This window comes from Bos indicus x Bos taurus, chromosome 27 (genome assembly GCF_003369695.1).
Source record: "Bos indicus x Bos taurus breed Angus x Brahman F1 hybrid chromosome 27, Bos_hybrid_MaternalHap_v2.0, whole genome shotgun sequence".
NCBI classification, from domain to species: domain Eukaryota; kingdom Metazoa; phylum Chordata; class Mammalia; order Artiodactyla; family Bovidae; genus Bos; species Bos indicus x Bos taurus.
Window position 1 is genome coordinate 2654379 of NC_040102.1, and position 22715 is coordinate 2677093.

Below are 22715 nucleotides of genomic sequence, written 5' to 3' on the forward strand. Positions count from 1 at the left end.
TGGACTCCACACCAGTTGGAGGCAGAAGGTTGATGATGCTACCTCCAGAAATACCACCCACCAACCAGCCAGAGAACTGTGCACAAGTTGATCACATGCCCTGTGGCCTTCTCCTTCTCTCTGTCCTTAAAACCCTTCCTAATAATTAGTGATAGTGAGCATCTTTTCATGTGCTTATTGGCCATCTGAATGTTTTCTTTGGAGAAGTGTTTATTTATGTCTTCTGCCCATGTTTTGCTTGGGCTGTTTATTTTTCTGATACTTAGCTGCATGAGCTGCTTATAGCAGAACTATTTGCAATTTCCAGGACATGGAAGCAACCTAGATGTCCATAGGCAGATAAATGCATAGGGAAGATGTAGTACATATATACAGTGGAATATTACTCAGCCATAAGAATGAATTTGAGTCAGTTCTAGTGAGGTGGATGAACCTAGAGCCTGTTATACAGAGTTAAGTCAGAAAGAGAAAAACAAGCATAGTATATTAATGCATATATATGGAATTTAGGAAGATAGTATTGATGAACCTATTTGTGGGGAAGGAATAGAGATATAGAGAAGGGACTTGTGGACACAGTGGGGGAATGAAAGAGTGGGATGAATGGAGAAAGTAGCATTGACATATATACACACCCTTGTGTAAAACAGAGAGCTGGTGAGAAGTTGCTGCATAACACGGGGAGCCCAGCCTGGTGCCCTGTGATGACCTAGATGGGTGGGGTGGGGGAGGGGAGGGAGACTCAGGAGGAAAGGGATGCATGTATAATTGTGGCTCATTTGCATTGTATAGCAGGAAACAACACAACAATGTAAAGTAATTTTCTTCCAATTAAACAAACAACTAACCTTCCCTGAGGGTCTTTTGATCATGAACTGCCCATTCTCCCTGCTCAGCCACACTTTCCTTCATCACAACCTGGAGTCACTAGACCCGCTTTACTGGGTGCAGGTGAGATGGCCCGACTTTAGTTCAGTAACAATGTCACAGAAATTTCCCAGAAAGAGGAAGTCAGGTACCACAGAGAGTAACTTAAACACATAATTCAAAGAAGCAGCTGATTCTCTGCAGCTTCAGGGTTCATAGCTTTTTCTACACACATTTTTCTTTCTTTCTTTCTTTCTTTTTATAGAGCAGAGACTTCATGAAACAAGGACGGTGAATCTGTTCATCACAGACCATAAAAGAGAAACCTGGAGAAAAGCATATCAGTAGGGAGACAGTTGCAATAACCTGGGTGGAAATACATTGCAAATGGTGAGGATGGGAGAGACAAGGTCATGCAGCAAGGGAGGGCTTCGGATTTATTTTAATAAAATCTTCTGGAATAAGAGCAAAACAATGGAAACAGAAAAGGATACAATTTTAAGGAAAGACAAAAAAAATAACACCAAAAGCAACTGAGGGATTGTATCCTTGAACAAAACAGTATAATTCAACAGGGTATCTTACAGGAAAAGAAAAAGCATAAAGTTTAGATCTGTCACTCTGACTCTAAAGGAGGAAACAGTGAAATCACTTCTAGTTTTGAGCACACCAGTGGGAACAAGAAATGTAATGGAAAGTCAAAAACGCTGTCCCTGGCCTGGATTGATAATTGCATTTTTGACAAAGTGAACAGTTTGAAAAGATAATGGTAAAGTTGATACAGACCAAGAACCTACTTTGAAAAGTTTGTTGTAATGAAATTGACTTCAAGGAAGGAAACAGTCACAACCTTAGGGAGGAGAACAAAAAAGAAGAGGGGGAGAAAATTGTGAGTGCGTTTTTACAGCATTATTAAACCATTGAAAAAAGAGAGCCTACTTGAAATCAGAAACACTTATAAATCATAGTGCACAAGCTGTTATAAAACTAGTTTTCTTTTCCTTTCTAGCAAATACCCCTTCAGGTAAACTGTTTATTCATCTAGGCTGTTTGCAAAACACACATTGTAATTACAGCTTCCAACTGAGGGCCCTTTTATAGACTTTAATGAGCTTGCATACCTATTTATGCAATTTATCCAGACAAAATCCAGTTATGATTATCCCCACTTCACAGATAATCAAACTGATGTTCAGATGATTAGTGATTAGCTCATAGCCATCCCTGAAACAAAAAGCAAAATGCTGGTTGTCATAGCTTAAAATACACATGTAAACAGAGTGTTCCAGTGAAGGTTTCATGCTGTGTAGACAAAGGGAAAAGCTGCTTAGGAAATCTAATTAGAAAAATATATATATTGTAAAAAGTTTTGAAGAAAAGAAACAGGAAGATATGCAACTTTTGAAATTGTTTTACTTAAAATGTAAAAAAATCCCTGTGATGAAATAATCTTGACTCTGGAATTCTAATATCTATAAGATAGAACTTGTGGAAATATAAATCTATGTTAGTTGTGCTCAGGTTATTAATTTTGAATTCTAGCTAGTTATGATCTTTCTTCTAACTTTAAGAACACATGGAAAAATTACAGCACTAATTGAGGTGGAGGAAAAAAGGAAATAATTAGCCCGCTGTCTGCACATTAATGACTTGTTAGTAAAAGAGTTAAAGATGTAAAGAATTAAAAAAAAAAAGCTGATGAAATGTGAACTCATTCTCAGTTAGGTAGAATAATCTTAAAGGTAAAATGCTAGATTACATCATCTGTTGTATTTTGAGTCCCTCATTACTCAAAGGATTTAGAAAACATCAAAAGAGCAATAGAAATGATCAAAGAACCACAGGCAGTGATAAAAAGATGAAAGGATCTCCTCAGAAGAGAGAAAATGATGTACAAAAGGCACTCTCTGCCTATCAAACACAAAATAGTGAAGAATAGCAGCATGCTTTTTTCCTCATGACACAATTTCAATAGAGTTAAATATTTCCATGAAATAAAAATGTTAATTTTGGCACTGAAGATGAATAGCTGAGTCCCAGCAAAAAAAAAAAAAAAAAAATGTAATAAACCAAAGAGGAAAAGATAAAGAGGATGGCTTAGGGGTTGCTGCAGATCTCACAGTGAAGGTATGAAGGAGAGGGATAGTTCACAGCAGATGCTCTAAGTCCACGGGTTCTAAGTAGGACCACCTATGGAGTGATGGTGAGTCAGGAGGGGCAGAGGACCAGAGGGTGGTCAGGACCTTGGTGCCTGCAACACCTCTCCCTGCAGAGCCCAGCTGCACACCCTCAGCAAAGAGGGTGGTTTGGCGATTACAGGTAGATGCTTCAGGTGGTAATTACCAACTTCCTGAGTCACATTTTTATAAAACGCAGCTTTATGGATGACTTTCTCAAATGTCCATGTGTTTTGGAAAGATCATTCAAGCATACCTTTTATGCCAAAAGAAGATCCTTTTTGAACATTAATAAACTGCCTTTCTCAAAGGGAAAATACAGGGACTGGGGTGAGAGCAAATCACAGAAAACTTGGACAAGTGTGTGTACACAGAAATCAAAGGCAGGTTAGGAGGAGACCGGAAGAGTTTCCTTCAACTGAAAAGGGACAAGTAACAGCTGTGGGGGCTTTCTCCTCACCTCTCCCTCTCCCAACACTCAGGGTCTACACAGCCTAGGCAGTGCTGGAAGAAATCATAATGCGATCAGACTTTGGGATTGCTGATGAAATCAGGCAAACAAATTAATTTTTAAATTATCTGCATTGAAATGGTATAAATCTGAATATTTTTAGAGGAAAGTTAAAATAAGTCACATACCATCCCAAGGTTCTTCAATACTTAAGCATATAAAGGGCTGGGGAGGGGCAATTTTTCTTTTTTTTTTTTTATCATATTTCTATCTATAGCAAAGAATAAACAAAAGGATTTGTGTGAGTACAGAGAAAATCATATTTTAAGTTGTCACGTTTCAAATTATCTTCAATATTGAGAACTTTAAGAAACCCTGTCGTCCCGGTCCAGGACAGAGGTGGCCGCTAGGAGCCCTTCTCAGTGAGGGGAGGAGTCCGGCGGCCAGAAGCACGGGGAATCAGCTCTGTGCAGTGGTCAGGAGCCTAACCCTCCTTTGCTGTGAGGATATGATATTTAGAAAAGCATCTGATTTACAGACTGTTTTCAATTTTCCTCCACATGTGCTGCAGCTCAGTGAGACCACATGGCTCAGCCTTCTACTACCCACAGGCTTCACGTTCAACCTCCATCATGACCTAATCCAGATCCTTCAAAATGATGCCTTCTCACCTGAGTGGATGGTTACAAACCAGTCCTCCTATTCCATGATAAAATGTAGGGACTGCGCAGCATCGAGGGGCCTCTGACATGCCTCATCACAAGCTCCCCTGCTATATATTTTGGTCAGTTTTATTATAGGCATTACTGAATTGTTCTTTGTTGTTATTTAGTCGCTATGTTGTATCTGCCTCTTTGCGACCCCATGGGCTGTAGCCCATCAGGCTCTTCTGTCCATGAGATTTTCCAGGCAAGAATACTGGAGTGGGTTGCCATTTCCTTCTCCAGGGGATCTTCCTGACCAAGGGATTGAACTAGAGTCTCCTGCACTGGCAGGCAGAGAATTCTTTACTGCTGAGCCACCTAAGAAGTCCAAATTTTCCTCTACGATACTGAAAACCCAGCTCCTTTCCCTCCTTACTTTCACCTTTGTATTGAAATGTTCCCAGTTGGAGGGTCGTCATTAACAGAGGTAACAATCACATCTCATTTGTCTTGCTAATCGTTCCTGCAGTCAGTTTCCCATAGAAACCAAATACTGGTAGAATTGCTGATTTATATCTTTTTCCAAGCTGGAAGAAAAGCCTGCAGATGTCCTGTTCTATCTCTCATCAGAGATGAGGCTCTTAAAGGCCAGGGAGACATAAGCAGATTTAAGCAAGATTCAGGTCTCTTGGCTACAGCTCTGTCCACTGAACTAGCCTGACCTCATCTGTGGTCCTGCCATGTTTTCAGACCTTTCTGGCCCAAGTACTGGTTGGCCTGGCCTCTCAGCTAGTTTTTCTCTTCAATAGTCTTACTTTGCACTAACCTCCTTTCTGCTCACTCCAAATTTCCAACAGAAAAGCTGAAAAACGTGGAGCTATATTTGCTGCCAGGTTAAGAAATATATCTAAAAGAAAATGCATTTGAGTTGAATCATAAAGAACCTTCTGTGATGAAAGGACCCTCTTGACTTGGAAACATGAACCAGTGTGTGAAGATTAAACAATACAGGACATACAGAGAGAAGATCCACTGCTAACTTCTAAACCAGTCATACAATTCATGAGCCATTTTCAAATCAACACAACTTAGTAATTCCACCAAGGACTCCAAAACAGACTTTTTAAGGTCATTGAAATTCTTAAGGAAGCAGAAATGTGAAAAAAAAAAAAAAAAAGACCAATAAATAAAACAGCTTGTGGGGAAATTGAAGAACAAAGGATCTAAAGTGGATCCCATTGTATCTGACTCTAAAACCCAAGTGTTCCAGGAATCATACCTGGAACATCAAACCCTCTGTCAAACCCTCTGGACATCAGTGAAGCAGGGAGACAGCAAGTGGCTAGAAAAATACACAGAACTGCATTCTACCTAGAGAGCTCACCTCGTCGCCCGCAGCTCCCCTGCTGGTTTCAGTCACCCCTCACCGTCTTTTCTCCCTGATAAATACCACCCACACCATGTCCTTCTCCTAACACGGAGGCACAGTTGGGAACTGTCTCCCTGGCAAGTCTGCCCTGATGGTCTCAGCAAGCCCTAATACCCGGACAATTTCCAGGATGCCCCAACTCAGTTACTTTGAGAGTAAAACAGTCCATGAGGATCAATGATAAATAGAGATACTGGGATGTAGCTGCAGCCAAGGGCCCTAAACCCAGACTTTAAACATCAAATTTCTGCAAGAACTTTTCATCTGCTGGTGCTGCACCACCTGCTCTTCCAGCCTCTCCAATGCGATGTATTAAATATTCAATTGGGCTTCCCAGGGGTTTAGTCATTAAAGAATCCACCTGCAAAGTGGGACACCTGGGTTCAATCCCTGGGTTGGGATGATCACCTGAGGGAGGGCATATCAACCCACTCCAGTATTCTTGCCTGGAGAATCCCCACCATGGACAGAGGAGCCTGGTGGGCTACAGTCCATGGGGTCACAAAGACTCAGGCATGACTTACTGACTAAAAAACAACAAATTTAATAAGCAGCTGATTCCACCTTACATAAAGGAGACAGTATTTATAATTCACTCATGAAGTAGAACTCAGGAAAAAGGAGAATTTTGGAGTAAGCTGTGATTCTGATTGAAAACGGTGCTCAAAGCCAGGGCCTTGCCTTAAGAACACAAACCCTTCCAACAAAAGAATGAGGAATTACTTAAAAAAACACCCTATGTATTTGCCATTTTATATGGTATTTCAAGTGATGATGATTAAGTGTCTAAAGAGATAAGTACTATCACTTCCCATCTTGGGATAAAGACACTTCAGACTCAGAGAGGTTAACTAATTTGCCCCAAGACATACAGCAAGTGAGGAAGAAGATTAGGGGCCCTGGACAGTCTGAGCCCACGGCCAGTCCAGATGGGAAAGAGGGTACATCTAGAGATCACTGCGAGTGCAAGTCACACAGTCAATTTTTCCTAAGGAAGAAGATTAAATTCTGAAATTCACTCATCAAGCTGAGACTTATCTCAATTTATACATGAATTATCTATTTCAAAAAATTGTTAGAAACCACCATGGCCATTACCACCTGCCAGATATCTTATATGCATCCTCTCAAATGGTTGCAATCATCCCAGCCAGGCTGGTGGAATTATTCCTCACTGATTGATGGGGGAATCTAGGCTCAGAGAGGTAGAGCAACTCACCCAAAGACACACAGCCATCACGCGGCAAGTGCCAAGACCTCAATTCAGGTCCGTCTGACTTCAGTGGCGATCCTCTCTCCAAGACAGAATGAGGAATTATCTTGATCGCGACACTATCCTAGTAGGAAGTTTGTTGTCATGTGTTTGTTTTTATTTTTTGTCAATAATGGCCCATGTTAATACTCCTGTGTGTGTGTGCCAGTCACTCAGTCATGTCCAACTCTATGTGACCCCATGGATTGCAGCCTGGTGGGCTCCTCTGTCCATAGGATTTTTCAGGTGAGAATACTGGAGTGGGTTGCCATTTCCTTCTTAAGGGAATCTTCCTGACCCAGGGATTGAAACCGAGTCTCCTGTGTCTCCTGCATTGCAGGCAAATTCTTTACCAGCTGAGCCATGTTAATATTATCAGTCTGTAGGTAAAACAATTGAAGTCAGGTTGAGGGCATTTGGAATCTACCAGAATAAAACAGCAAAGACATAGAACCAGGTGATTTGAGCCTCAAACATTCAATTATTAATATGCTGGGCTATTAAATGGTTTAAATTTCAGTATCTAACCAGGTTATCAATATGTTTTTCTTTTTAAACATAACTTCTCTATTATAACGTAGGCCTAAACAATTTTTTAATTTAATCAACAACAGCTTTGAGAAAATTCATACCCAGGAGTTGTTATATAGATTTAATTTTTATAGTAACCTCTACTAGTAATCTTGGTAATATTAAAGAGAGCCCTCTGATGAAGAGGTTTCTAATAATGCTGAAATGAGAGCTCTTTTGGCTGAGATGCCATTTTTCTAATCTTGCTACATTGGTTTTCACACACATTACTCCACTGCTCCTCTGTCAGATAACAGATACATCTTCTCCAGGGGAGATTTGCAAAGGTAAAGCTGTGATAGGATCACAGTTGCCCTTCTCTACACTCACTCTGTCCTAATATCTTTATATGGCTCTTTCTGTCTATCAAATAATGTCTTACAGTGAGTTTTTGCTTTTGGTAGTTAAACGTCTAGAATTAACAACATAAAGGAGGCAACTAGTATTTTTAGAAGCAGCACGTGTCCATGGAGTTGTTTCTATGAACCATAAGAATTTCTCTTAGAATCTGTTTTCAGCTTACACATAAAAATACTGCATAGTTTAAAACTGACTAATAAAACTCTGCAACTCTCAATAGCCCTATGCAAAATGATTGTTGACCCTTGTCAAATTGCTCAGCACCAACTGTCTAGTGAGCTTATGATTGAGAAGCCCATTTACATGCTCAACATAAACCCAGTTGCTCTTTAACTCATATTCTTGGAGAAAAAAATACCTACTAGAAAAAGTCAGTCCAGCCCGTGGGCTTCTGCGGTCCCGCCCAGTCACCCTGCTGAAGAATATTTTTGAGAGCTGTTTTATATAACTTTTCTGTGGCCGGTCACCTTTCCCCTTTCCGAATTCCCCGCACCAGTTCACACCAGCAACTGAGATTTAGGCCTGTTTTCCTGAAGGGCCTCAGCCAGTCCCTGCACTTAGTAGGCATGCAATAAACCTTGAAAGCCCCAATGAATGATGCTGCTTCCCTAGGCACATGGTACTTAAGGGTGAGATTTCTCACATAGGTCAGTTCGATGAAGCTTGATGGCAACAGTTGTTCACTTTGAATCAAAGAATAACTCTTAATTGGTGTGCTGTCATCAACCAGAAGTTTCCAAGTATGTGTCCTCCAATTCAAAGAGAAGAAGCTGGATGCAAGCAAACATACTCATGGTGACTCTCTGCACATGATGCCTCTCCAGAGAAAGTTGCTTCAACATTCTTTTTTGTTTTCGGAACACTTCTTACAATATACCCCAACTACTGCATAGCATCCTAAGTTCATCCAGATTTGTCCCAGGTCTGAATTCTTGATCTTCCTGCCACTCTCTAGTTCCACAGATAAAGAAGAAATAATAATAAAGGAATAAAAATCGTTAAAAAAAAAAAAAAGAAAAAGTCAATGAATCACTACTTATTCCTAGCAAAGAATAGTTTAAATTAGTCTCAACATTTTCAGTTATTGCATATATATAAACATATATAAACTTTACATATACTTAATGTATGCAATATATTAACACATTCAATGTTTACATATATTAACATAGTAAATGGGGTTCCCTCATAGCTCAGTTGGTAAAGAATCCGCCTACAATGCAGGAGACCCCAGTTTGATTCCTGGGTCAGGAAGATCTGCTGGAAAAGGGATAGGCTACCCACTCCAGTATACTTGAGTGGGGCTCAGCTGGTAAAGAATCCCACCTCCCAGTGGGAGACCTGGGTTTGATTCTGGGTTGGGAAGATCCTGTGGAGAAGGAAAAGGCTACCCACTCCAGTATTCAGGCCTGGAGAATTCCATGGACGGTATAGTCCATGGGGTCACAAAGAGTCATAGTAAATGTTCAAAACTATTTCCCAAATACCCACTTATGCATGAATTCTTCTGTAATAATAAAAAATGAAAACTAACAAATGAAAAGTAGCCCAGCAAGAATATGTGTGTATGTATGTGTGTGTGTAAGTGTGTGCTTAGTCTCTCAGTTGTGCCTGACTTTTGGTGACTCATGGACTGCAGCCCACCAGGCTCCTCTGTCCATGGAATTCTCCAGGCAAGAATACTGGAGTGGGTTGCCATTCCCTTCTCCAAGGATCTTTTTGACCCAGGGACCGAACCCAGGTCTCCTGCATTGCAGATGGATTCTTTACCACTGAGCCACAAGGGAAGCCCAAGAATATGACAACCAAGAATTTAAACATTGCAAGTATATTCAATAGAGTAAAATATTAAAAAAAAAACAACTAAAAAGTAGGTAATGCCTATTTTCAACTCATTTGAACAGTTATATGATCAAGTTAATAAAACAAGCATGAATGTATCAAATAATTTTCTGAGTTAGAAATACAGTGTATTTCACACTCTACTTTGTTATTTTCTTATATTTGTATAAGGTATCCACTTTGTTCCTTTTTCCTCATTTGCATCATTACCTAAAATTACCTTCTCTCAATTCTAAAATTCAAGTTCCCAGAAGAGCCAAGGTTCAACACTGCAAACTGGGCTCAGAACCTGGCTGAAGCTAAGTAATTGCTGGTGGGAGGGTGAGTTCTCCAAACCCGAAATGATGCTATTTTGTCAATCACAGTTATTAGCTCCCTATGAGGACACTGTGTACTCTGGGGTAGCCTGGAGACAGAAAGCTGAATCAAATGGGTCTCTCTTCTCAAGGACTAATAATTAAAAATGTCATCTTGGGTAAAAGGGAGATGAAAGCTGCTGGAAACACTGGAAGCACTCCTGCTGAGAGAAGCCTCCTCTCACTAGAGATGAGCCCTGACGTTCCCCGGTGGAGACACAGGTCAGGGACCCCTCGTGGAGGGAATCACGCAAGCATGGAAGGGGGAAAGGGGGCGACGTGTGAGGGACAGGCATGGCCATGGCACAGAGCAGAGGGGTGGCCACTGAGGGACTGACCTCACGGCCAAGGCCGGTCACAGGGCCCAGCAGACAGGAGTGAGCCCTGTCTATCTCCTGGCACTGGTCCTGGGGTTCCAGGAGCCTCACAGCTGCTCCCTCTCCCAGGAAGGCCCTTGCCATGCAGCACCAGCATCGCAGACCTGCAGACGTTTACACACCCTGCCATCCTGCACTCGCCTCACCAAGAGCACGACAGGCCTGAATCCACAGGCAGGGCGAGAAGCAGAAGACACCAACGGAAGGCCTAACCACAGACTCGTGGGGAGATGGTCCCTGTGGCATTGGGGGGTTCGCCAAAATGTGGATGCAGGGCTCCTGGAATTCACGGATGATCCAGGGAAAGGGAGCTGGTGGGTCACAGTCAAGGGGCCCAGCGGGTTAGGAAGTGGGTGCCATGGAGGCAAGTGACCAGAAAGCGACTCAAGCACAGGAGAGTGAGGCGTGGGCATGTGGACAGACTGAATCTGGATCAGAGCAGCACCAGCAAGTGTGATCAAGCACGGGAGAGTGAGGCATGGGCATATGGACAGATTGAGTTTGAATCAGAACCAGCAACCTGAAAGATCCTTTGTTGGCTGTTGCCTTCTCTGCCACTGGGCTAGAATTCCATAAAACCTTTAAAGCTTAAATTAAATTCTTAAAAAAAAAAAAAGCTAGCACGTACCTAAAACTATTAACAAGGGGCAAGTGTCCAACATGATACTAAAATGATCTAAACAGTCTATGCACTGGCTACCACTTTGGACATCCCCCAATTCCTGCACTTATTTAAGGAGCAGCTACATGCCTTCCACTTGGTCTGGAGGCTCGGGGTTCATGAGGCATCAGAAGATCCATGCACTGCAGAGCTCCAACCCACGGGACAGACAGCAAAATGACTGCCAGGAGGAAGGCGGTTCACTGTGGACCAGGAATGTGTGCACAGAGCATCCACGATAAACCTGTTAAGCGGGAACTCCCCCCAGCCGCCAGGGAAAGAGGCAGAGGTGCTCTGCTCAGTGAGAACAGCGGGGGACCCCTGTGGCTGCGGCTGTTAGAGGCGCCACAGGGAATCCTTGCACTCCTTGCTCGGGGATGACGAAAATGGACAATGCTAGAGAGAGGCGTCGGAGAAGGCCATGGCACCCACCCCAGTGCTCCTGCCTGGAAAATCCCACGGATGGAGGAGCCTGGAGGGCTGCAGTCCATGGGGTCGCTAAGAGTCAGAGGACTGAACGACTTCACTTTCACTTTTCACTTTCATGCACTGGAGAAGGAAATGGCAACCCACTCCAGTGTTCTTGCCTGGAGAATCCCAGGGACGGGGGAGCCTGGTGGGCTGCCGTCTATGGGGTCGCACAGAGTCGGACACGACTGAAGCGACTTAGAAGCAGCAGCAGCAGCAGAGAGAGGTGTGAAGCTTTGAGCTGAGAACCTTCAGGGAACTAGGTCCAGGTCCCCCTGACATGACAGCCACCAGACCAGCAGAGGGGAAAGCAAAAAATAAGGGACTCTGGAATGGGCAGGAGAGGAAGGTGGCCTTGAGTATGTACTGTGTATTTTTCTAGGAAATGAGGCCCATTAGAATCCTAGAGAGGTTGTTCCCAGGGGAGGAGTAGTGAGGGTTTCTGGGGTGGTGAACCTTGGGCACCACAGCGGCCAAGGCCACTGGAACTCACAGCTGCATCCCTGCCAAGGAATCACATCAAACAGGGTTGTGTCTGCTCCCCGGGGGCACCGCATCCATGGTTAATGGTACCAGTCCTGCCCGCCCGCTTCAGTTTGGGAAAGCTCTGGAGGGCGTCCCTAGGATCAGCCAGCATTCCACACGGACCTGTGACCGGTTAAGCGGCTCCTTCTCTGCCTCCATCTCCTCCCTGAAAGTATCTCAAAGAGTCCGCTCAGTACACGCTCCCAAACAAGTCTGGCTCAGTCAGCATCCAGCACAAGGGGTAATTTGTCATGGATTTAAATCAGGTCCTTGAAAACATTTTAAAATCCACATTAGGTACAAGACCATATCTACTGTGGACAAGGGCAACACACATCATAAAACCTTGATGGGTTCATCTTGGATTTTGCACAAAATTAAAACACAAAGCTAGTTTTAGTTGAACCATAGAGAAGGCTGAGCACCGAAGAACTGATGCTTTCAAACTGTGATGCTGGAAAAGACTCTTGAGAATCCCTTGGGGGTTATGATGCAGGGAGATCATACCAGTCAGTCTGAATAGTCACTGGAAGGACTGGCGCTGGAGCCTAATCTCTATTACTTTGGCCACCTGACACAAAGAGCCAACTCATTAGAAAAGACCCTGATGCTGGGAAGGATTGAAGGCAGGAGAAGAAGGGGGCAACAGAAGATGACACGATTGGTCGGCATCACCGACTCAATGGACACGAGTTTGAGCAAAGTCACAGAGATAGTGAAGGACAGAGAAGCCTGGAGTGTTGCAGTCCAAGGGGTCGCAGAGAGTCAGACACAACTTGCTGGCTGAACAACAACAACCTTGTGTTTAGGGTTTAGGCATCACTCTTAGCCTCACAGGCACAGTCCTGCCTGACCTTGTCTGAGTATCAGCTTCAGGCTACAAGGCCAGGGCCACGGGCTAACGTTACATATGGACCGGCGGGCTCTCCTCTGTTCAGTGGTCACACACTGCACCTCTACATCCACTTGGGCCCCTTTGAAATGTGTGATTTCTCACACAAGGGGCTACAAAGTGTCTGTCTTATCAGTCAGAGTGAACCCAATCATTCAAGTAGAGTGAGTGTGTTGATCAGGGTTCTTCAGAGAAACAGAACCAACAGGATATTTCTATCTTTATCTCCATTGCTATGTCCATATCCAGCTCCAACTCTATATCTGTCTATCCATTTACTATCAAAATGAATTTATTATAAGGAATCAGCTTACATGTTTACAGCAACTGAAGTGTCCAGACCCAAGAGAGCCAATGATGTAAGTCCCAGTCCAAATCAGGGTCCAAAGGCAGGAGATGCCAGTGTCCCAGTTCAAAGACAGATGGACAGAGGGAGCAGCTTTTCTTCCTTCAGCCTGTCCTTCAGTTCAGACCTTTAACTGATTTGATGAGGCCCATCCACACTGGGGAGGGTGACCTGCTTTACTCAGTCCACCAATTCAAATGTTGACTTCATCCAGAAACACCCCTACAGACACACCCAGAACAATGTCTGCTGGAACATGTGGGTACTCTGGGATCAGCCATCACAAGAGTAACAGCACAACTGTTCAAAGCTTGGACAACCTTTGTTCTGTAGCAGCAATTCTGTTCACCAGGAATGGTGCAGACAACAGCTCTCTGAACTAGGTCATGTTCCTTTCTGGTAAACTCATCACAGACCCCTGGGATTATGGGGTACAGACTGAGGTGCCGACACAAATCTTCACCCCTCAGCAATGTGTCCACAGGGCCTGGGACACAGCTCTGTCTCTGAAACAGCAACAGCGAGCTCTGTTTTCACAGAAACAATTCTAAAATAGCCAAAACAAGCCTCAAATAGGTCTTGTTTTACCACACAGCGGCACATCACAGGGGACATTTCCTTTCATTTACCCCCTGCTAAAATTCAAATAGCTATGGCAAATTACATAAAACATGATTTGTGGAAATCAGTTCATCAACACATGTAATGAACTCTAACCAAACATTATTTTTGTGACAAAAAAATGATACAGAATTAACCCGCTTAACTGGAGACAGTGAAGCCATAAAAATACAGGGCTGCCAGCACTGGAAACTCATGACTGAACAAATATGCAGGTATTTTGCTTGTTTCCTGTCCACCTTCCTCAGTGCTGGAGAGACTGTGGTCGTGGGAAGCCCACCCCTGAACTGATATTTTGTTTTCCTTTCTCCTCTAGTGAATAAAAACGATCTGCTGTAGCATACAAAGTATGCTGTTTTAAATGTATAAAATGTCAAACTCTATTTCATTATTATATTTTGACAAAAATTCTTCTGTATTATTAAATGAAATTTAACATTGATTTACAAAATTATTTATACTCAGCATTTACCTTTGTAATTTATGATAGAAATTTTGAAATATAAAGTAGAAAAACTATGCACTAAGCCAGTTAACTTTCCATATATTTTGTTCTGCTACTCACTATATATATATATATATATATACATATATATATATATATATATATGTATGTATGTATGTATTAGAATTAGCATTACTCGCTCAGTCATGTCTGATTCTTTGTGACCCCATGGACTATAGCTCTCCAGGTTCTTCTGTGCATGAGATTCTCCAGGAAAGAATACTGGAGTGGGTAGCCATTCCCTTCTCCAGGGGATCTACCCAACTCAGGGATAAAATCCAGGTCACCTGCAGTGCAGGCAGATTCTTTACTATCTCAGCCACCAGGGTAGCCCATATATATTAACTATACATATATGTGAATTCCCTGGGGAAGGGAACATCAACCCACTCTAAGTATTCTGGCCTGGAGAATTCCTTGGGGTCTCAAAGAGTTGGACATCAATGAGTGATTTTCACTGTGAATTACATATATGAATTATGTATGATTTATGTATTTATGAATTATATTTGTATAAATTATACAAAATTATATAATATATAATGATTATATATTCAGTTCAGTTCAGCCGCTCAGTCAAGTCCGACTCTTTGTGACCCCATGGAATGCAGCACGCCCGTCTTCCCAGTCCAACACCAACTCCCGAAGCTTGCTTAAACTCATGTCCGTTGAGTCGGTGATGCCATCCAACCATCTCATCCTCTGTTGGCCCCTTCTCCTCCTGCCTTCAATCTTCCCCAGCATCAGGGTCTTTTACAATGAGTCACTTCTTTGGATCAGGTGGCTAAAGTGTTGGAGTTTCAGCTTCAGCATCAGTCCTTCCAATGAATATTCAGGACTGATTTCCTTTAGGATAGACTGGTAGGATCTCCCTGAAGTCCAAGGGACTCTCAAGAGTCTTCTCCAACACCACAGTTTGAAAGCATCTATTCTTTGGTGCTCAGCTTTCTTTATAGTCCAGCTCTCACATCCATACATGACTACTTGAAAACCGTAGCTTTGACTAGGTAGACTTTTGTTGGCAAAGAAAAGTCTCTGCTTTTTAATATGCTGTCTAGGTTGCTCATAGCTTTTCTTCCAAGGAGCAAGCGTCTTTTAATTTCATGGGTGCAGTCACCATCGGCAGTGATTTTGGAGCCTCCCAAAATAAAGTCTCTTACTGTTTCCACTGTTTCCCCATCTATTTGCCATGAAGTGATGGGACCAGATGCCATGATCTTAGTTTTCCAAATGTTGAGTTTTAAGCCAACTTTTTCACTCTCCTCTCTCACTTTCATCAAAAGGCTCTTTAGTTCTTCTTCACTTTCTGTCATAAGGGTGGTGTTATCTGAGGTTTTTGATATTTCTCCTGGCAATCTTGATTCCAGCTTGTGCTTCTTCCAGCCCAGTGTTTCTCATGATGTATTCTGCATAGAAGTTAAATAAGCAGGACAACAATATACAGCCTTGACATACTTCTTTCCCTATTTGGAACCAGTCTGTTTCCATGTCCAGTTCTAACTGTTGCTTTTTGATCTGCATACATATTTCTCAGGAGGCAGGTCAGGTGGTCTGGTATTTCCATCTCTTGAAGAATTTTCCACAGTTTATTGTGATCCAGCCAAAGGCTTTGGCATAGTCAATAAAGCAGAAGTAGATGTTTTTCTGGAACTCTTATGGTTTTTCGATGATCCAGTGGATGTTGGCAATTTGATCTCTGGTTCTTCTGCCTTTTCTAAATCCAGCTTGAACATCTGGAAGTTCATGGTTCATGTACTGTTGAAACCTGGCTTGGAGAATTTTGAGAATTACTCTACTAGCGTGTGAGATGAGTACAATTGTGCAGTAGTTTGAGCATTCTTTGGCATTGCCTTTCCCTGGGGTTGGAATAAAAACTGACCTTTTCCAGTCCTGTGGCCACTGCTGAGTTTTCCAAATTTGCTGGCATATTGAGTGCAGCACTTTCACAGCATCATCTTTTAGGATTTGAAATAGCTCAACTGGAATTCCATCACCTACACTAGCTTTGTACATAGTGATGCTTTCTAAGGCCCAATTGACTTCACATTTCAGGATGTCTGGCTCTAGGTGAGTGATCACGCCATCGTGGTTATCTGGGTCATGAAGATCTTTTCTGTATAGTTCTTCTGTGTATTCTTGCCACCTCTTCTTAATATCTTCTGCTTCTGTTAGGTCCATAACATTTCTGTCTGTAATTGTGCCCAAGTTTGCATGAAATGTTCCTTCGGTATCTCTAATTTTCTTGAAAAATTTTCTTGAAAATTAGTTATGTATTATATATACATAATAAGTTTTGTAGTATAATGGATGGGTAATGCTGCTTGCACAGCTGTATTATAATTATTTGTACCATATTTTTTCCTTTTTGGTTTTTTAATTGATTAATTTGAACTAAATATTTTCATATGCAAAAAATTTTTAAACAACAAACCTCACCTCTCTTAGTTTGCCTTTCAGACATCTGAAATACCTCCCTAAAGAGTTATTGCTTTTTAAACTTTGCATAATATTTTGCCAATACTTTTCTTAATTATCAGAATATTCTCTCTCTCCATATACACACACTTATATACACAGATGTGTGTGTGTGTGTGCACACGCACATGTGTTTAGTCACTCAGTCTTGTCCAACTTCAACTCCATGGACTGTAGACCATCAAGCATCTCTGTCCATGGGATTCTCCAGGCAAGAATACTGGAGTGCGTTGCCATTTCCTTCTCCAGGGAATCTTTCTGATCCAGGGATCCAGAACTAGTCTCCTGCTTGGCGGGCAGACTCTTTACCACTGAGCCACATGGGAAGCCCAGTGAAACTAGTATCATTATTATTTTCTCCCTTATTTTTTTAAAAAGAGGAATGTGACACACAGGAGGTTAGATAACTCACTCTAAGTTGCACAGCTGAGTGACAGAGTGAGGGCCTGGGTAGTCTGGCTTCAGAGCCTACATCCTGAACCATTACAATAAATGTTACTTACACATACTGTTAAAACCTAGAAAGTGAAACACATGTAAGGATTAGTGGTATATATTTTCTGATCATATAATAGACAACTACATTTTCAGTCAAATAATGTGATTATTTATATATTTGATTGGAGAAGGAAATGGCAACCCACTCCAGTATTCTTGCCTGGGAAATTCCATGGACAGAGGAACTGGGCAGGCTACAGTCCCTGGGGTCACAAGAGTCAGACACAACTTAGTGATTAAATCACCACCATATATTTGATGATCACCTGTACAAAATGTTTTTATTTTATTGCCAATTTCTAGCTTGATATAGCACTCTGGAAATAATAGTTTCAAGGCCATCTTTTTTTTTTTAAGTTAATTAAGTTGTTGATTCTACTTTATTTTTAATTGAAGCATAGTTGACATAATGTCATGTTACTTTAGGTGTACAGCACAGTGAGCATAAACTGACTATACATATATATATATATAGTTTATATATATGTGCATATATATAAATATATACATAAGCAGATGCTTGTTGGTTATCTATTTTATGTCAATATATACTAGTACTAGAATATCAGAGAAGGCAATGGCACCCCACTCCAGTACTCTTGCCTGGAAAATCCCATGGACAGAGGAGCCTGGAAGGCTGCAGTCCATGAGGTCACTGAGGGTCGGACACGACTGAGCGACTTCACTTTCACTTTTTACTTTCATGCATTGGAGAAGGAAATGGCAACCCACCCCAGTGTTCTTGCCTGGAGAATCCCAGGGACGGGGAAGCCTGGGGGCTGCCATCTATGGGGTCGCACAGAGTCGGACACGACTGAAGTGACTTTGTAGCATACTAGTATATATACATGTAATCCCAAACTCCTAATTTATCTGTTCTACCCCCTTTCCCTTTTGGTAACCACAAGTGTGTTTTCTGTGTCTATGAATCTAGTTTTTTTTTGTAAATAAGTTTATTTGTAACTTTTATTTTTATATTTTTTTAGATTCCAAGTATAGGTGATATCATATAATATTTGTCTTTCTCTATCTGGCTTACTTCACTTAGTATGATCTTCTCTATATGATGCCTTTCTTTTGATATATGATATTCTCTCAATTTTTAAAATCCTCAAATCTTACCTTATCTCTCTGTTTTAATTATCTTATAAACTACAGAATATTGCTCTGTCAAAAAATAATAAGTGGCCTTGGACTGGTTCTCTCGCGAGGACTGATAGCCATCCACTTATTCACCACATCTGAGGCTGTAGCTATTAACCGCCTATCAGGGCTGTTAGCAGAGTACTAATTAGGACTGAATGTGATTCTAACTTATGCTGTATGGTCATCAAACTGAATCATGATGCCTGGAGGAATATTCAATTATAATTGAGAACACTTATATTCGTTAATGTTCAAAGATCCTCAATTTGGGGATGACGCTCCTCTCTCAAGTCTTTATCCTAGTCTTTATGGCACCTGCCTTAGAACTGTTGGGTGTAATTCACAGTCACTTGCTGTTGGGGAGTGTCTGGTATTTGACAGATGTGTTTAGATTCTACCAGAGGCAGGAGCAAGCACAGGTCAGGTGGAAAGGATTCTACCTCGGCACACTTTGTTAAATAATGCAGTCACGTAGAAGTTCAATTAAAGGTCAACTCTAAATCCCCAAATGTCAGGACATCTTTAGCAATCTTCTGTTCATTGTAGCCCTCACCTTCACACAGGCTGCAAATACCCTTTGGGAGCATTTCTCATTAAAAAGAGTCAGGATGTCCCCCTCATAGCCATGCTTCCAGCAAGGAGGAATCTTCACTCTGTGTGGATAAGGACACTCCTGTAGGGGCTTCTAGTCACCACAGGACTTTTCAGCATGGTCACTCTCCTTCATCTCACATGGCAAGGGTGTAGCCATGCTATGCTGCCTTCACTGTTGGGCTCAAGACACCCTCACCCACCGATTTTATGGTTTTGACATTGGGAAATGCATTTAATTACCTGCCCCTTTGGCTTCTTGAACAATAAGTACTAGCTGCTTTTTTTCAGCTGCTGAATACCCAGCAGTAAGCACTTAGAAGACAAGAGCACACTGCTTCTTTGCTTAAATTCACAAAATAAAATGCAATAAAACAAACTCCCAGCTCTCCAGATTGTTATTTCTCATTTACACATATGTATGCATACATTTGTCTTGTCAAAGATTTCAATAAACTCAAAATGGATTAAAGATCTAAACGTAAGACCAGAAACTATAAAACTCCTAGAGGAGAACATAGGCAAAACACTCTCCGACATATATCACAGCAGGATCCTCTATGACCTACCTCCCAGAATATTGGAAATAAAAGCAAAAATAAACAAATGGGACCTAACTAAAATTAAAAGCTTCTGCACAACAAAGGAAACTCTAAGCAACGTGAAAAGACAGCCTTCAGAATGGGAGAAAACAATAGCAAATGAAGCAACTGACAAACAACTAATCTCAAAAATATACAAGCAACTCCTGCAGCTCAATTCCAGAAAAATAAACAACCCAATCAAAAAGTGGGCCAAAGAACTAAATAGACATTTCTCCAAAGAAGACATACAGATGGCTAACAAACACATGAAAAGATGCTCAACATCACTCATTATCAGAGATATGCAAATCAAAGCCACAATGAGGTACCATTTCACACCAGTCATAATGGCTGCTATTCAAAACTCTACAATCAATAAATGCTGGCGAGGTTGTGGAGAAAAGGGAACCCTCTTACACTGTTGGTGGGAATGTAAACTAGTACACCCACTATGGAGAACAGTGTGGAGATTCCTTGAAAAACTGGAAATAGAACTGCCTTATGACCAATCAATCCCACTGCTGGGCATACACACTGAGGAAACCAGAATTGAAAGAGACATGTGTACCCCAATGTTCATCGCAGCACTGTTTATAATAGCCAGGACATGGAAGCAACCTAGATGTCCATCAGCAGATGAATGGATAAGAAAGCTGTGGTACATATACACAATGGAGTATTACTCAGCCATTAAAAAGAATACATTTGAATCAGTTCTAATGAGGTGGATGAAACTGGAGCCTATTATACAGAGTGAAGTAAGCCATAAAGAAAAACACCAATACAGTATACTAATGCATATATATGGAATTTAGAAAGATGGTAACGATAACCTTGTATGCGAGACAGCAAAAGAGACACAGATGTATAGAACAGTCTTTTGGACTCTGTGGGAGAGGGAGAGGGTGGGATGATTTGGGAGAATGGCATTGAAACATATATAATATCATATATGTAACGAATCACCAGTCCAGGTTTGATGCATGATCCTGGATGCTTGGGGCTGTTGCACTGGGATGACCCAGAGGGATGGTACAGGGAGGGAGGTGGGAGGGGGGTTTGGGATGGGGAACATGTGTACACCTGTGGCGGATTCATGTTGATGTATGGCAAAACCAATACAATATTGTAAAGTAATTAACCTCCAAGTAAAATAAATAAATTTATATTTAAAAAAATTAAAAATATAATTAAAAATTTTTTTCAGTGAACTCTGTAATCAGTGGAGCCAGTGAGATGTTTAAAAAACTGTATCAAAGAAGAATTCAAAGAAAATGTACATTATAGATAATTAGTAATACTGAAACAAAACTGCAAATAGATGCAAAAGTCTTCAATATTCACAATTGAATCTCCCCCATGCCAATTTTCTATTTTTTTCTGAAAATAACTTACAAATTCTCTCTTTATATGGGTCCCCTAACAGTAAAATAATCCAAATAAAATAACCACTATTTCTACTTTATTACAATTCTTTAAAATTTGTTACTTCTTTAGAATTTTGAAACTTATGGAAAATATCTAAAGTTTTTAAAATATAAATAGTTGTGTGGGACAATGTTTTATTATGAATACTTACATTTTCTTAGATTATGGTTTATAATGAGTAGTTTCCTTCAAATAGTAGATCTTTTCGGTGTCAGTAAAAATTGTATGTTTAAGATGCAATTTCCTGGTAATTTTGATCAACTATCAGTGCCAAGATATTTGCAGGAGAGTATAAAACAATCCTGAAAAGGCTTCTCATGACTATAACTTGAATTCAAGATGAGAACGGGTTCTTTTCAAACTTACTGAAAACGACTTCAAATCAGTCATGGTTTTTGAAAGTATATCAGTATATTCAAGGGCTTCCCTGGTGGTTAGACAGTAAAAAATCTGCCAGCAATGCAGGAGATCCAGGTTTGACCTCTGGGTCTTAATAATCCCCTGGAGAAGGGAATGGAACCCACTCCAGTGTTCTTGCCTGGAAAATCCCATTGACAGAGAAGCTTGGTGGGCTACAGTCCCATGGGGTTGTGTAGAGTTGGACACGACTGAGTGACTTTCACTCATTCACTCACAGTATATGTAAATAGCAGCTTAGATATATATTTTAAGTTTTATAAATAAGTTTTTATATAATAATTTATAAAACATTATTAATATTAGTAAGGTCATCACATCATTTCTGGGGACACATTTCATTATTTCTTTTAGTCAAATGCACAAAGGATCTAAGCTGAAGATACAAGCAGTACATACATCACTGCTTTGATTTTGCATAAATGCAAAGGAAGAATTTAATATGCCCATGAGCCTTCTTAAATGTTTATTTCTTGAGTTAAAATGATGTAATTACTGATACAGAGAATGGTCTGTGTGTTCCTGTGTGTATCTTTTTGCCAGTTAAAACAGATGTGCTTCCCGACAGCTATGCCTTGAGGTTGGAATATCATGAAGATCATTTCCGCTCTTCCTCTTCTGGTCTTGGATCCCCTTCTAATTTGTCTCACTCTCAGTTCTTTACCATTTCTAGCAATCAAGAGCCTACCCATGGATCCTGGGATGCCCCGAGACACATGCTGAGGGCTGGCTGGCTGCCGCATCGTCAGCTTTAGAACCAAAGTGCATGAGAAGGGAGTTACGTGGACTAAACCTCTGAGAACCTGAAATCGGAAGGCAGCTTGCTGATTTTGTTTTTTGCAGGGTGGCAGTGAGAAAAGATTTTTGTTTTCTTTCTTCTGTTTTTGGTGGGAATAAGGAAGAGATAATTTAGTTTTTAAAGATATTGTCATTGGATAAAGATTTTCCTGTGAGTCCAGAACTGTTTGTGAATGTCTAACAGAAGGAAATATCACTTATTTCCCAGAAGATATTGTAGGACACTTGAGAAAAAGCAGGGCTGAGCTGAGACTGACAATATAGATGGGGTGGCCCAGGGGTTAAGAATCCACTTTGCAATGCAGGGGCCTGCTCAGAGAACTAAGATCCCACATGGTGTGGAGGACCTAAGCCTCGAGCCGCAAACTACTGAAGCCCACGTGCTCTAGGACCCACGTGACACCACTACTGTGGCTGGTCACCACAGATGGAGAG

The 22715-nt window shown here is 41.3% G+C and overlaps 1 protein-coding gene across 3 annotated transcripts in view; it reads right to left on the reverse strand.

The window, feature by feature from the left end:
* CSMD1 (CUB and Sushi multiple domains 1) overlaps window positions 1–22715 on the reverse strand; it is a 2076272-nt gene that overhangs the window by 449365 nt on the left and 1604192 nt on the right. The window lies entirely within an intron of this gene.